The sequence below is a fragment of the Piliocolobus tephrosceles genome, chromosome Y (assembly GCF_002776525.5).
Source record: "Piliocolobus tephrosceles isolate RC106 chromosome Y, ASM277652v3, whole genome shotgun sequence".
Classification (NCBI taxonomy): Eukaryota; Metazoa; Chordata; class Mammalia; order Primates; family Cercopithecidae; genus Piliocolobus; species Piliocolobus tephrosceles.
In genome coordinates this window covers 14204531-14217463 of record NC_045456.1, presented here as the reverse complement: position 1 = coordinate 14217463, position 12933 = coordinate 14204531, and the positions used below count along the sequence as shown (strand labels likewise).

At 44.6% G+C, this 12933-nt stretch overlaps 1 protein-coding gene across 6 annotated transcripts in view; it reads left to right on the top strand.

Moving 5' to 3' along the window:
- Window positions 1-12933, top strand: part of TBL1X (transducin beta like 1 X-linked) — a 261274-nt gene that overhangs the window by 135438 nt on the left and 112903 nt on the right. The window contains exon 1 of one of the 6 annotated variants that reach the window (XM_026449814.1): window positions 2093-2120. The exons of the other annotated variants lie outside the window; for them this stretch is intronic. The gene's annotated coding sequence lies outside the window, so the exon portion shown is untranslated. Of the gene's footprint in view, window positions 1-2092; window positions 2121-12933 lie in introns of those variants that run through there. 6 annotated transcript variants of the gene reach the window in all.

Genomic DNA, 12933 nt, shown 5'->3' with positions numbered 1-12933 from the left:
GAGCCTTTAAGAAGTGGAATTTTATCCAGAGGTGATCTTCTTGGAATAGAGAGAACAAACAGGTCAGGGCATGCAGACTTGATTACAGGTGCTCTGGGGACCACTGGAATTTTTGTTGAACGGAGGATGATGAAATAAATCAGTGTTATAGTGTGTTACCTTTGGGCAGTGGCGAGGTCACAGTCTCCATAGTGAGCAAATCAGTGCACAGACCAGGGCAGAAATGCAGGGGGGAGCATTTGGGGCCTGGAGGGTGGTACCCAGGCCAACACTGTCCCCTTTTTCCAACTCATGTCTGTCCATACAATTGGGCCAATGTAGAGAGGGATTCCGGTGACCCCGTGTGGTTTCTGTGGAGATCTTCTACACTGAGAGTTTGTATCTTGTGACAAGGACACACTCCCTGGGCTAGGTACATATGGGTGGTTTCCTTGTCCTACGAGTTGCAAAGATACAGGGGTAGCTGTTCAGCCCTGGGCAGCCTCGGTAGAGACAGAATGTGTATTTGCTTGCCTGCTCCTGGAAGCCAGTCACTGAGGCAGACCCCTTTACTCATCCAGAAGCATGACTTGGGGATGATTATAGTTCAAGGACACGAGGCCTAGTGGTATCTTCCATCAGCGGCCCCCCATTTTACATTTCTGGGATCCCGCTTTCTCTTTTACTCTGATCTGGGCTCCCTTCCACCCCTCTGGCCACTCAGGTGAGGAGGTGCCAGATCCCAGGTGGGCAGGAAGGAATCCCATGGAATGAGATCTTTGGAATTGCAGCGTAGCCTGGAGCTGTGTGTTCATTTTAGATAGAAATATTGACACTATGAACACGATTTGGCTGGGCACAGTGGCTCACACCTGTAATCCCAGCACTTTGGGAGGCAAGTCACTTTGAGGCCAGGAGTTCGAGACCAGCCTGGCCAACATGGCGAAACCCTGTCTCTACTAAAAATACACAAAAATTAGCTGGGCGTGGTGGCGCACATCTGTAATCCCAGCTACTCAGGAGGCTGAGGCACAAGAATCCTTTGAACCTGGGAGGCGGAGGTTGCAGTGAGCCAAGACTGCGCCACTGCACTCCAGCCTGGGCGACAGGTCAAGACTGTGTTTCGAAAAACCAACAAGAAAGAAATATTGACACTACCTGTCCGCAAAAGGCCAAAGGCGTAATTACAGTGTGATTTTGTTTCCATTTTTTTCCTTATTATTTCATGCAAATGCTGTCTTTTGGAAAGAAGTGGTTATAAGCACAGCGATATTCTATGCTATGTACAGTTCTCATATATAGAACTGTCTAGAATGGCTCATGTTACCGTCAAGTCTCAGTTAGGTGACATCAAGGTTATAATATGTAAAATGAATGATCATGAAGTAGAAATCCTGGCTGTGTCTTCCAAGTTCCTTTTTTTTTTTTTGGAGATAGGGACTATCTGCATTTCAGCTTAGCTTGCCACCAGTGTTCTGGTTTCTTGACCACGCTGAGTAGTTTTCAGCCACACTTTTCAGCCACACTTTGTATCCCTTAGAAGCCCTTCTTGATTCTGAGATACGGGGCTCAGAAAACTTTGTCGTGGGAGGTTATGAATTGGGAAATATGAAAATCAGAACAACAGTGGCTGGTCCTGACTGCAGGGCTCATCTGCCTGGAGTAGCTTGAAGTTGAATGTTAATATATACTTTATATATATATATATAAATTGCAGTTGCTTAATTAGGTAAAGTGCACAGGTGACTTTGTCACACTAAATGGATGATGAGTATTGGGAAGAGTTGACTAAAATTTCTCTATCTTTTGCCCATATACAAACTCAATGAATTGTAACTCTTATGAGATATGTGCTATTTAATAAATGATGAGTCTGAGTTTTCTCCCTTTTGGAAATGTCAGGAAAGTCTCAACGATTTTAAGTATCTTTTATTTTATAATAGCAATAGAATCTAGAATTTCTAAAATCAAACTGAGTTCTTGATTAAACATTGAAATGATTGTCTTCATCCACCTGGGAGCAGTCGTTGTGAACGAGAAGCCCCAGTGCATAAATCATTGAATGATACATTGGAGAAGTCTTAGAGTAAAGGAAGATTTGTTTCCTTTTCAGACATTCTGGAAGGTGAACATCAAAGCAGGTGAATGGCTGGCTCTCGGATTCAAGCTTCCCTGATCCTCTCCAGAAATGTATCCTTCTCCTTTAAGAGAAGTCATGGCAGAATTTTTAATTAATTCTTCAGGAGGACTCATTACTGGGAAGGAAGAAAGAACTCATTATAGTAATGGTTTCACATCCATTCTGTGGTTTGGTGACACAGTCCCTCGGGTCCAGGCTAAGCCGTTGTTCCGGGATCTCTTTTATTGATCTGAAACCCACCCACCACCTTTGTTTTTAGAATAATTAGCTAGTGATGTCACACACAATAACAATTGTACTGTTTTAAAAGATCTGTAAATGCATGTATGGCCGCGTGTGTATTTAACAGTTGCATACACAGATGTACTTATTTATAGGTAGACATTTGTGGACAAGAGTTGGTTATCACTAAAATATCAAGTCCATGATTTTGGATCTTGTCCACTCTCACAGAACACGGAGGGACACGGTAGATGCACGCTGGACCCAGGCTGAGCTTGGTAACCGTCTGGAAGGGACTGTGCAGAGGTTGACACCCAGGGTCAGAGCTCAGCAGAGGGGCCATTTCCTACCTGCAGTTTTCTTGGAAGAGGAGGGTTGAAGCTTACCATGTTGGTGGTGGTTTGTTTCCTGGGGCTGCTGTAACAGCCTGCCACCAACTGACTGGCTTAAAACCTGTATGGTCTCCCAGTTCTGGAGGCCAGAAATGCAGAATCAAGGCGTCTGCAGGGCCCAGCTACCTCTGAGGCCTCCAGGGGAGGATGCTTCCTGCATCCCCTTGCTACTTCTGGTGTTGCTGGCAGTCCTTGGCTTGTGGGCACATCGCTTCCCTCTCTGCCTCGGTGACGACATGGCCTCCCTGGGTGTCTCTGTCTTCTCGCAAGGACACCAGTCATGTTAGACTATGGCTCCACCCTGCTGCGATTTGACCTCATTTTACTTTTAACTAACTATCTGCAATGACCCTTTTTCCAAGTGAGGTTCTGAGGTGCTGCACATTAGGACTTTAGCATGTTATTTTTGTGGACTCAGGTCACCCCATAACAGTGGTTATGCCCCACCCCATCCCACTGCACCCTTCTCCTGATTCCCCTGGTGTACTCCAGGGTGGCTCTGTGGCCACACGTGACCCAGGCCCACTGGCCATTAGACACTTTGGCAGGGTGGCCAAAGAAATTCTTTGTGCTGAATAAAATTAATGTGTAAATGCGGCAGTGCTCCAAGGGCAGTGTTGCGTGAAAGGGCAGTAGAACCATGGCTGCTGATAAACAGAAGCCTGTTAAGCAGCAAGGTCAAAAGCCAGACGCCGAAGTCAGAATTAGCCGGGTAGACTTTTTATTTCACTGCCCCCCTCCCGCCGCCCCCCCGCCTTTTTTTTTTTGCCAGTGGACTGCCAACTATCCTCTTAGCAGAAGGGCAGTTTTTGAGTAAATGAAGCAGGACTTGATCTGGGTTGTCATAAATTGTCTCTCCCTCAAGAGGTAACATCTTGTGTTTGCCGGTTCAGAGGTGTAGGGAGATGTCTCTGATGTGTAGAGGTCCTAGTTTGGGGTGCAGGGTGGCTTTGGGTCTGAGAGCCTGCTCTTGGCCACTTGCTGCGCGTGGGCTTTTCCATGTGACAAGACGGGAATGCTGTGAAGGAGGCCGCTGTTCCGCTTGGGATGTTGGCCGAGCGCTGCTGGCCTGTGTCCCTGGAATCCTCTCTGATTCAACCATTGAACATTAACTCTGCGAGGTCACGGCCACCAGCGGGGCTTCTGAGTCCGACCCTGTTCTGGCTGTAGAGGGTCAGGAAGAGAAGACATTTCACCCTTGGATTTTCTGTGTTTGGAATCCAAGGCCTTTCCCGTGGAGTCTTGTGAGGTTTTCTCGGGAAGAAATGATCCTGTGGGAGAGGCTCGGGTGCAAAGTGAGACATCTTTCAAGATTCTGTGGCTGTTTTCAGGGAAATGCTAAGCCAAGCAAACGTCCGCTCAGAGATGTTCTGTATTTGGAAGTCTCAGAGTGGTAAGGGAAGCCTTGACCCTGGAATGTCCTCTTCTGGTGGTGGCGGCGTCACTTGGTAAGCAGGAGGTAACCTGGGTGCCATGTCACCCAGGTGACATGACTCAGGGCCACGAGGATCAGCTTCCAGTGGTAGCTGTGAAGATGGGGATACGACTGCACATCCTCATTAGAGCCTGCAGATGAGATCCAGCTTTATAATTGGAGCCCCAGATAATGAGCATGTGAACATCCGTCAGTTCCGCCTATTCTGGGTATGATGTCACACTCATAAACAAGCTAAGCACACAAACTGGAATTTTACTTTGGAGGAAAACAATCCCAATTCTGTTAGGAGGTAATACAAGTAGTTTAAAGCCACAGAGGGTCTCTTTCGTTCAGGTAAATCTGTTCTTCTGTGTTCATGCAATATGATGGAACAGCTTCTTGCATCTTTATGTCAAGAATTTGCTAAAATAAATCAGACGAATTTAGGATTTACCTCATAGTAAATCAAGAACTTTAAGCAGGGGCTTTTCTTCTGATTAAAAACGTCATGTATACCATTTAGACATGGAAATGCTTAGGTAAGTGGAGCAAATTATTCTCTGGGGATTTAGAACAAAGAAAATCAGTCTGGTTTCTGTGGCTGCATGAATCTGGAAGGTAAATTATTAAGCCAATAGAGTAAGATTTTACTAAAAACAGACTAATTTGTGGTGGCAAGACAGATCCAGTCTGTTTGCTAGGGCTTTTGTTTGCATGCTTGCTTGAAGGCAGACAAGTCAAATTAAACAATAATTATTGGCTTGGAGGGGGAGCAGATGTTTGGGATTAGTTTCTGTGCCATATTCTCTCATTTCCACCAGTGCACTCCAGTTTCAGCCCTTGTATCAGTTATCTGTTGATTGCTGTGTAACAAATGACCCCAAAACTCAGCAGGTGAGAACTGCAAACATTAATGATCTCACACGGGTTCTGAGTGTCATGAATCCAGGTGCAGCATAGCCAGGTGGTTCTGGCTCAGGGTCTCTCGTGAGGTTGCAGCCTGTGCTGCAGCCTTTGAGACCTTGTGTGGGGCTGGAGGGGCAATTCCAAGCTCACTTAGGGTGTGGCTGCAGCAGAAGGGATGCACCGTCACGTGCAGCAATTCTCTTGGTCCTGTGGATCAACCTGGTGAATGTGGGGCAGGCCCATACTGGAGTGTGAGTGCCGGGGCTCACAGGCACCGCCTGAGAAGCTGCCTATCATGTCCATCCGTCTTTGTCTTTTACACCCATGGGTGGACACCTTGGTCAGAGAATAAGTCCTTTTGAGTCCATAATCGTCTATTTAGCCACATTCATGGCCTATGTTTGGAGCCATCAGAGCCCACAAATGGAGACTCTCAACAGCTTAGCAGTCAGTTCATTAGAAAGTATTACTACTGTAGCCTGGGCAACATAGTGAGACTCTGTCTCTACAAAAACACAAAAATTAGCCAGGTGTGGTGGCGCATGCCTGTAGTTCCTGGAACTCGGGCGGCCGAGGTGGGAGAATCACTTGAGCCCAGGAGGTAGAGGCTGCAGTGAGCCATGATGGCATCACTGCACTCCAGCCTAGGTGACAGAGCAAGATCGTGTCCCAAAAATAAATAATAAAGAATCACATACCTATTTTTTTTTTCTTTGTTCTTAATTGTGTTTTTGAACAGAAAAACAGTTTTCCCTGCAATCAAATGCAGACAGTTCCTGAACCCCTAGTGGACAAGCCTCCTCAGCTCCTACCTGCACCATAAATTTGTGTTAATCTTCCAGTTAACTTCAGAACTGCTGCTGTCTCTCTGTGCTCCTGCCTCAAGACATACAGGAAATGTCAGCCTTTCCCTTTCAAAAGAACAAAACAATTGAATAACCTACTACAGTCTTCTGTGCAAAGTTAGCTTCAAAAATTATTGAGAATTTTTTCTCCAAACAGATGTTCACAGCGTTTACAGAGTTTTCCCTTTTACTCAGGATTTCAGCCCCTTTGTCGCTCTTGGCTCTCACAGCACTAAGATCGTCTGTCCACTCATTCATTGGGCGGATGTTGGGCCCTGCAGTCAGGGCCGTAAAGACAGAGCACAGCCCTAAGGGCAAACAGCTTTCTCAACAGGGATTTGAGGCCCGTGAGGTTTGAACAAATGAGCCTTGTGAGTGCCAGTTCTGGACACTCGGCCTGACTTACTGGACATTTCACAGGTTCCTAAGATTTTAGAATTGGGAGAGAATCTTTGAGATTCACTTGTAGCCCTTACGTTTTCTAGACAAGGCAGAAGTCCAGTGGGATGAGGCAGTGCTGATGCTGGCACCGCCTCACCCCGGCACTTACATTGCCTGGAAATAAGGCAGAGCCCACTGCGGCCCCCGGGGTCCAAAGCCTCCAGCTACATGGCTGAATTCTAGCGTTGGAGTTGCCACTCTCACGCTTGCCAATTGCTTTGGCATGAAGCTTGGTGGCACCAGTGTGTTTCTGTCTTCTCAGCTCGTGGCCCTGGCCCTGAGACCTGAGGCTTGGATGGCACTCCCACTTCTTGCTTTAATTCTTCCCTGGAGAGTTCTCACCTTCCCTGCTTTCCAAGTCCAGCTGAGATGGGCAACTAAAATTTCCCAAGGGAGAAAACAGCTGAAAATAGAAGTAGAATGTGAGAGATGATGGCTTTTCTTTTTTCTTTGTTCCTTTTATTTTTTTAGATTGATTAATTAATTAATTTATTTATTTAAGATGAGGTCTTCACTCTGTCACCCAGGCTGGAGTGCAGTGGTGTGATCATAGCTAACTACAGCCTCAACCTCCTGGGCTCAAGCAGTCCTCCCACCTCAGCCGCTCAAGTAGCTGGGGCCACAGGCGCACATCACCTTGCCTGGAATTTTTTTTTTTTTTTCCCCTCCATATTTTGTAGAGACAGGGTGTCAGTGTGTTGTCCAGGCCATTCTCAAACTAACTGATCCTCCTGCCTTGGACTCCCAAAGTGCTAGGATTACAGGCATGAGCCATGTGCCTGGCCGAGAATGTTTTCCAATTTTGGGCTTGTTCAGTGTTTTTCACATGATTAGACTGGGGTGGTAGGTTTTGAGGAAGAAGACCCCCGAGGTGAAGCGCCCTTCTCACCACATCGTATCAAGGGTACGTACTATCAACCTGACTCATCACTGTTGCTGTTGACCTTGACCGCTTGGTTAAGGTCATGGGTGTTGGGTTTCAATTAATGTTTTTCCGTTTCCATGCGGTATTCTCTCAAATTCCCCACTCGAGTGGAGCAGGGGTGTTAAGTATCTCTTCCTGGAGGTTGTTTGTTTCGGTTTTATGTTAAAATATATCATTGCAGATCTATTCACCCATCTCTTGATCGAGGGAATAGGATTTTTCTTGGGACGGGGATACTTTATCCTAGTTTGGAGTCAGCTTTCCCCATTCTCGATGGTGCAGCCTCTACAATGTTTGTCTCTTTGAAGTGGAGTGGATTAAAGAGATTTATGAAACCATCTCGGTAGAGAATCTTATCTAGGATTTTTTTTTCTTTTCCCAAATCCGTTGAGGCGATCTGTCTTGGTTAAGTCTCTTAAAAAGCAGTCAAAGTGGTTTTTGTAGAAAAAATAATTTGGGGGTACTCCTGGTTCACCATTTTATATAATATTTAATTACTTTTCATAAATGCAATAATGAGGCCAACTGACATAAGCGAATTTGAGGCAGTCAGCAGTTTGGCTGTTTCAGACTCAGGTAGGCAGCTCAGGCGGGAGATTGCAGGGGAAGCTCAGCGGGCAGCTGCCCGCCTTGGTCAGTTCAGCCAGGTTCAGTGGAGGCCTTGCTAAGAGAGTTTCTCCTCTGAGTGTTTTTAGAAGCAGCAAATATCAGCTATAAATATTTAATGTTGTGTTTATAAACTTTAGCATCATAAAAATACAAAAAGGTGACTGGGCGGGGGTTGGTCAGTATATACCCAGGGGAGAAAAGAACGTCCTGGACACCTCACACTGCATAAGGAAAACCGTCTTAAACGTTCTTAGAAGAAACGTCAGTAGGTAAACAACTATTGTGTAATCTGATGAATACCCACCAGAGGAAGCATTAGTCTTTGCTTGCCAGGGTTTTCATAATTCTTTTCCAATTATGAAAATTAATATGCTGTAAGCAGTTTTAAAAAATAAAATTAAGCATGAAAAGAAAAACATCTATAAACCCACCCCTAGAAGTTTTGCCCCAGCATTTTGGTGTGTTTTCTTCCAGGTGTGTGTGTGTGTGTGTGTCCTGCTGTACTCTGAGCTTTGTAGTAAGCATTTGATCATCCAGCAACATCGATTGAAAATGTTTGTATGCATCTCTTTCATCAAGTACATGTTCCATCATCTACATCACATGTGTTGCTGGAGATTTCGATTGCTTCCATTTTCCCTTAGGATAGATTGCTGGAAATAGAACTGGAGGGCTCTTGAGACCGATTACCATATTGCTTTCCCGAGAGGTTGTGCGGGTTGCATGGCAGTGAGGAGGGACGGGGGTAGGTGGAGGGGCTGGGGCACAGGCCTCTCCAGCACTTCATGTGAATCATGGTCAGCTGAGCCGGGAGTGCATGACATCTTTATTTTTCCCCTTGCATTTCTTTAATTCCTAATGAGGTGGAATATTTGATCACATTTGTCAGCTATTTGCATTTCTTTTTCCATGTATTAGACCTAAGCCGCTTTGAAAGGTGTATCTCGGGTTCTTTCCAATATTGCACTTTGTGAGTTTCTCTTGAATCCCAGTTATTTTAAGGATTGCTGTGTTGGAGTTTCAGCTGAAGGGGCCATTTCTGATGTTTGCTGGTCCATTAGCCTCCTGACCTGAGCCAAACCGTGCATCTTCGTGTTACAGTTGCATATGAAACGAGCTAAGTCCAGAAAGCAAGAACAAGCTAGCAGATTGATTTTCTGAGATGGAACATACCAGGGCACTTCTGTTGTTGACTGTAGTACCACTCTCTCCTGAAGGACCCTGGTTGTGTACCGCAGTTGGGACTGCTGATGCGTTGGGGTGTTACAAGAGCATGCTGAGGCTGCTCCTCTCCTGCTTCCTGGTGTGCTGATCAAACTTATAGAATGACAGTTGTAGGAAAAGCACAGATTCTTATCTTAGCCAATAACAGATTATTTTTTAATGTTATTATACATTGGCAAGCTTACTGATTTGTTTCTACTTGTCATTAGCCAAAGTTCAGTGTTTCCCAAGGATACATGTGAATGTGTGTCTGTCTGTGACATCTGTTGTATTTTTCACATGAATTAATTGAGTATCTATTATGTGGCAAGCTGTGTGCTGTCTTTGAAGCACTGAGCTGTCTTATAAATACACACAGGATGAGGAGAGGATTGTTTTCTGTATTTCTGTGAAGTCCTTTTTCAAATTCCCATTCTTTTGCTGCTTCTGTATCTCCTTTGACTGCTTTAGGGCATTCCGGGTAGAAAGCTTACCTAATGTCAACTCCAGTTCTTCCTTTTGTAGTCTTCGTTTTAAGCATGATTTCTGGGTTTTTTTTCCCCCCCTCTAAAGAAAGCTTCTCAAACTTTGAAATGAAAACAAATGAAAAGAGAGGGAAAAGATTCAGAAATTATCGATAGGTTGCTAAAAACAAATGCCATGATAATTTTGGGTTGGAGCATCTGTCGTTTTACAGCACAACAGATTTAGCTTCTTAATGATGTTTGTGTATTTTTCCTCAAAAGTATATTGACTAGGTAGGAGTTGAGCCAAGCCTTGAATGAATCATTTCCTGCCAAATTCAATAGACTGAGCAAATCCTCAGAGAAATGGCCATATTTCTCTAACGCTGGGTTCCTTTCAGGGCTCAAGATTCCATTTTCTCTTAGTACTTTGCTCCTACAGACTAGGGGTCCTGTTCGTGCTGCAGTGTGCAGTGTGCACGGAAACTGTGAATGAAGGAGCAGCCGTTCATGCTGCCAAGTTTCTTTCAGAAGGTGGCTCCTGGTGGATGACTTTCAGTCTGAACTCAGTGTCGCCGGGCGTGTGTGTGCGCACACATTGCCAGTTTAAGCTGTGGACAAACAGAACGGATATTCTCTGACCGAAATAAACATACAAGCAAAACGCTCTGTCTTCATTCAGCATCATTTGCATCCTATAAAATAATGACTTCTCCTTAATGCCCACCTTTCTTATGGGTGGTTCTTAATTAGTTCCAAACAGAACTTAACTGGCCGTAATATTCCACTTGCTAAAACAAGGGCAGTCGAGTGTTCGATTTGCCGTCATGGATTAGATGCATGCGGTCACCCAGTGCTGTTTGCCCAAGCATCTGTAGGCGTGGATTCTCCAGTGCTGATTCCCCAGTGCTTGTAAGGGGCAGGACTTAATTAAATCTTAAAGTGACAGCTGAAAATTTAAGGGTCAGGAAGTCATGTCTAAAAGGGGATTTAGTATAACAATAATAACAGCAGTGACTAAGACTAATCCTGGCTCAGTCATTTTGTTTGGGGTCACCTGGTCTTAATTAGCAGCACTCTGGGATTTGAGTGGAGCCGTGCTGTTGCCCACAAAGCCCATCAGTGGCACCATTGCCTGTGTCCTTCGGGGCAGTCTGTTAGGGAGGGTGGCACAGGTGTTGGCACGGTCATCTCCATTTTGTAAGTGAGGGAACCTCAGCCAGGCAGGATCCTTGCCCAGATGCTCTGTGGGGAGGCCCCGTGAGTTTGTAACCTTCCGTGCAGCCTGCCAGGTCAGCGGCCCCAAAATGGAGAGAGATGGAGGGCCACCGAAGTGTAAGACGGGGCGTTGGCTAGTGACACAAGCCGCCTTTCGATCGCCTGGGCGTTCTGAAGCCCACAAACATTCGCCTGGACCTTGGTCAGGTGACTCACAGAACCTACAGTAAATCACTCTGTCAAGAATAACTTCAAACAGAAAATTGCTTTTTGTTTCCTAGAGAAGGCTAGTCTTCAACTACAACAACTTGTGATTTTTAATCTGTTTCACGCTGGTCGAGGGAAAAAGAAAAGATGTTATGGGCGTGTAATTAAAAATTTGTCGGCAGATACAATTACAGGAAGAATCATGTGGCCTAAAAAACTGAAAGCCTCCATATGCTTCTTCATCTTGCCAGCTACCGTCCACAAATTGTAGAGCCTGTGGGCACTGTGGAAGCCAGCTAGATTTGCCCTATCCAGTAGCAACAGATTGGGAGCCATACATGGAATTTATACTTTTCTAGCAGCCACAGGAAAAGAGTACAAAGAAGCAGGTAAAATTTATATTGCAACATCTATTTTACTGTGTATTAATATTGCAATACCTGTTTTAATATATAATAATGCCACAATATATCTTATTTAACCCAGCAAATCCAAAATAGCATCATTTCTACAAGCGATTCCTATTTTAAAAATTATCCGCAAGATATTTTTTATGTTCTTTCTTTTTTGTACAAAGTCTGCAAAATCTGGTGTGTTCTTTGGTCAGTGACATCTGAGATCCCAAGCTCCGATGTCTGTCTGAAATTATGAAAATCAAGTCATAATGTGAAAAATAATTTTTAAGCTGAAAGTTACACTGTTTCTAGGAGTTTTAAACTAGGATAGTTTGTGGTTATTAAGCTGTTCGGAATTAGTCCGGAAAAAAATGCTGTGGATCAATAACTTGAAAGTGTGCGTGTGGACCACTTAAAGAGGAATCGTGTGGCTAAATAGTCCCTGTTACCTCTCCACCCTGCAGACTCCAATAGGAGAATTTCAGCTGCTGCAGACTCTCCTTGGTGGCCAAGCTGCCTAGCGCTCTCCCGTCCCACCAGTGGTGTGGCTCCTGTCACTGAGGAACAGACCTTACCATTTCATTTCCTTTTAATTAATTTCAATTTAAAAAGCAATACTTCCTTGGTTACTGGAATGTTGGGAACCATGTGGGAATGTGCATCTGTATTTTCCAGGGTCTATTTTATTACCTATATTACCAGTCTTGTATTTCCAGTGAAAATGTAACTTGTGAATTGAGATACAGTAAAAGTATAAAATACATACACTGTGATGATTGGGGAAATTTAGTAGGAGAAAGGAATGTAAAAGATCTCAGTAATTTTTAAAACAGAACACAAGTTGAAATGATACTATTTTGGATACACTGAGTAAATTAAAATATATCAAGAAAATTAAATTAAATTACAGGCTCACACCTGTAATCCCAGCACTTTGAGAGGCCGAGGCAGGCGGATCACCTGAGGTCAGGAGTTCAAGACCAGCCTGGCCAACGTGGTGAAACCCTGTCTCTACTAAAAATACAAAAATTAGCCGGGCGTGGTGGGGCATGCTTGTAGTCCCAGCTACTCGGGAGGCTGAGGCAGGAGAATAGCTTGAACTCAGGAGGCAGAGGTTGCAGTGAGCTGAGATCACACCACTGCACTCCAGCCTGGGCGACAGAATGAGACTCCATCTCAAAAAAAAAAAAAAGAAGAAGAAGAAAAGAAAAAGAAAATTAATTTAAAATTACACGTAAGGCTTGCCTTAGATTTCTGTTGGGTTGTGCAGATCTAGACCACAGTTGTCATGTAATAAAGGAAGGAGAGTTTGAAATTACAGGCTCACAGTTAATGATAAAATTCCGACTTGAGCCCAAGACCAGATATTCCAAACACTCAAGTAAGTCAGTCTGATGATTTGTAAGCCTTAATGTTGAGCCATCTTCAAAAGTGATGACCTCATCTTAACAAGCTCCCACTTTGGGTGTATCAAGAGGCTAAGTGTAGTAGCTCACATCTGTAATCTCAGCACTTTGGGAGGCTGAGGCAGGAGCATTGCTTGAGGCCAGTCATTTGAGACCAGCCTGGG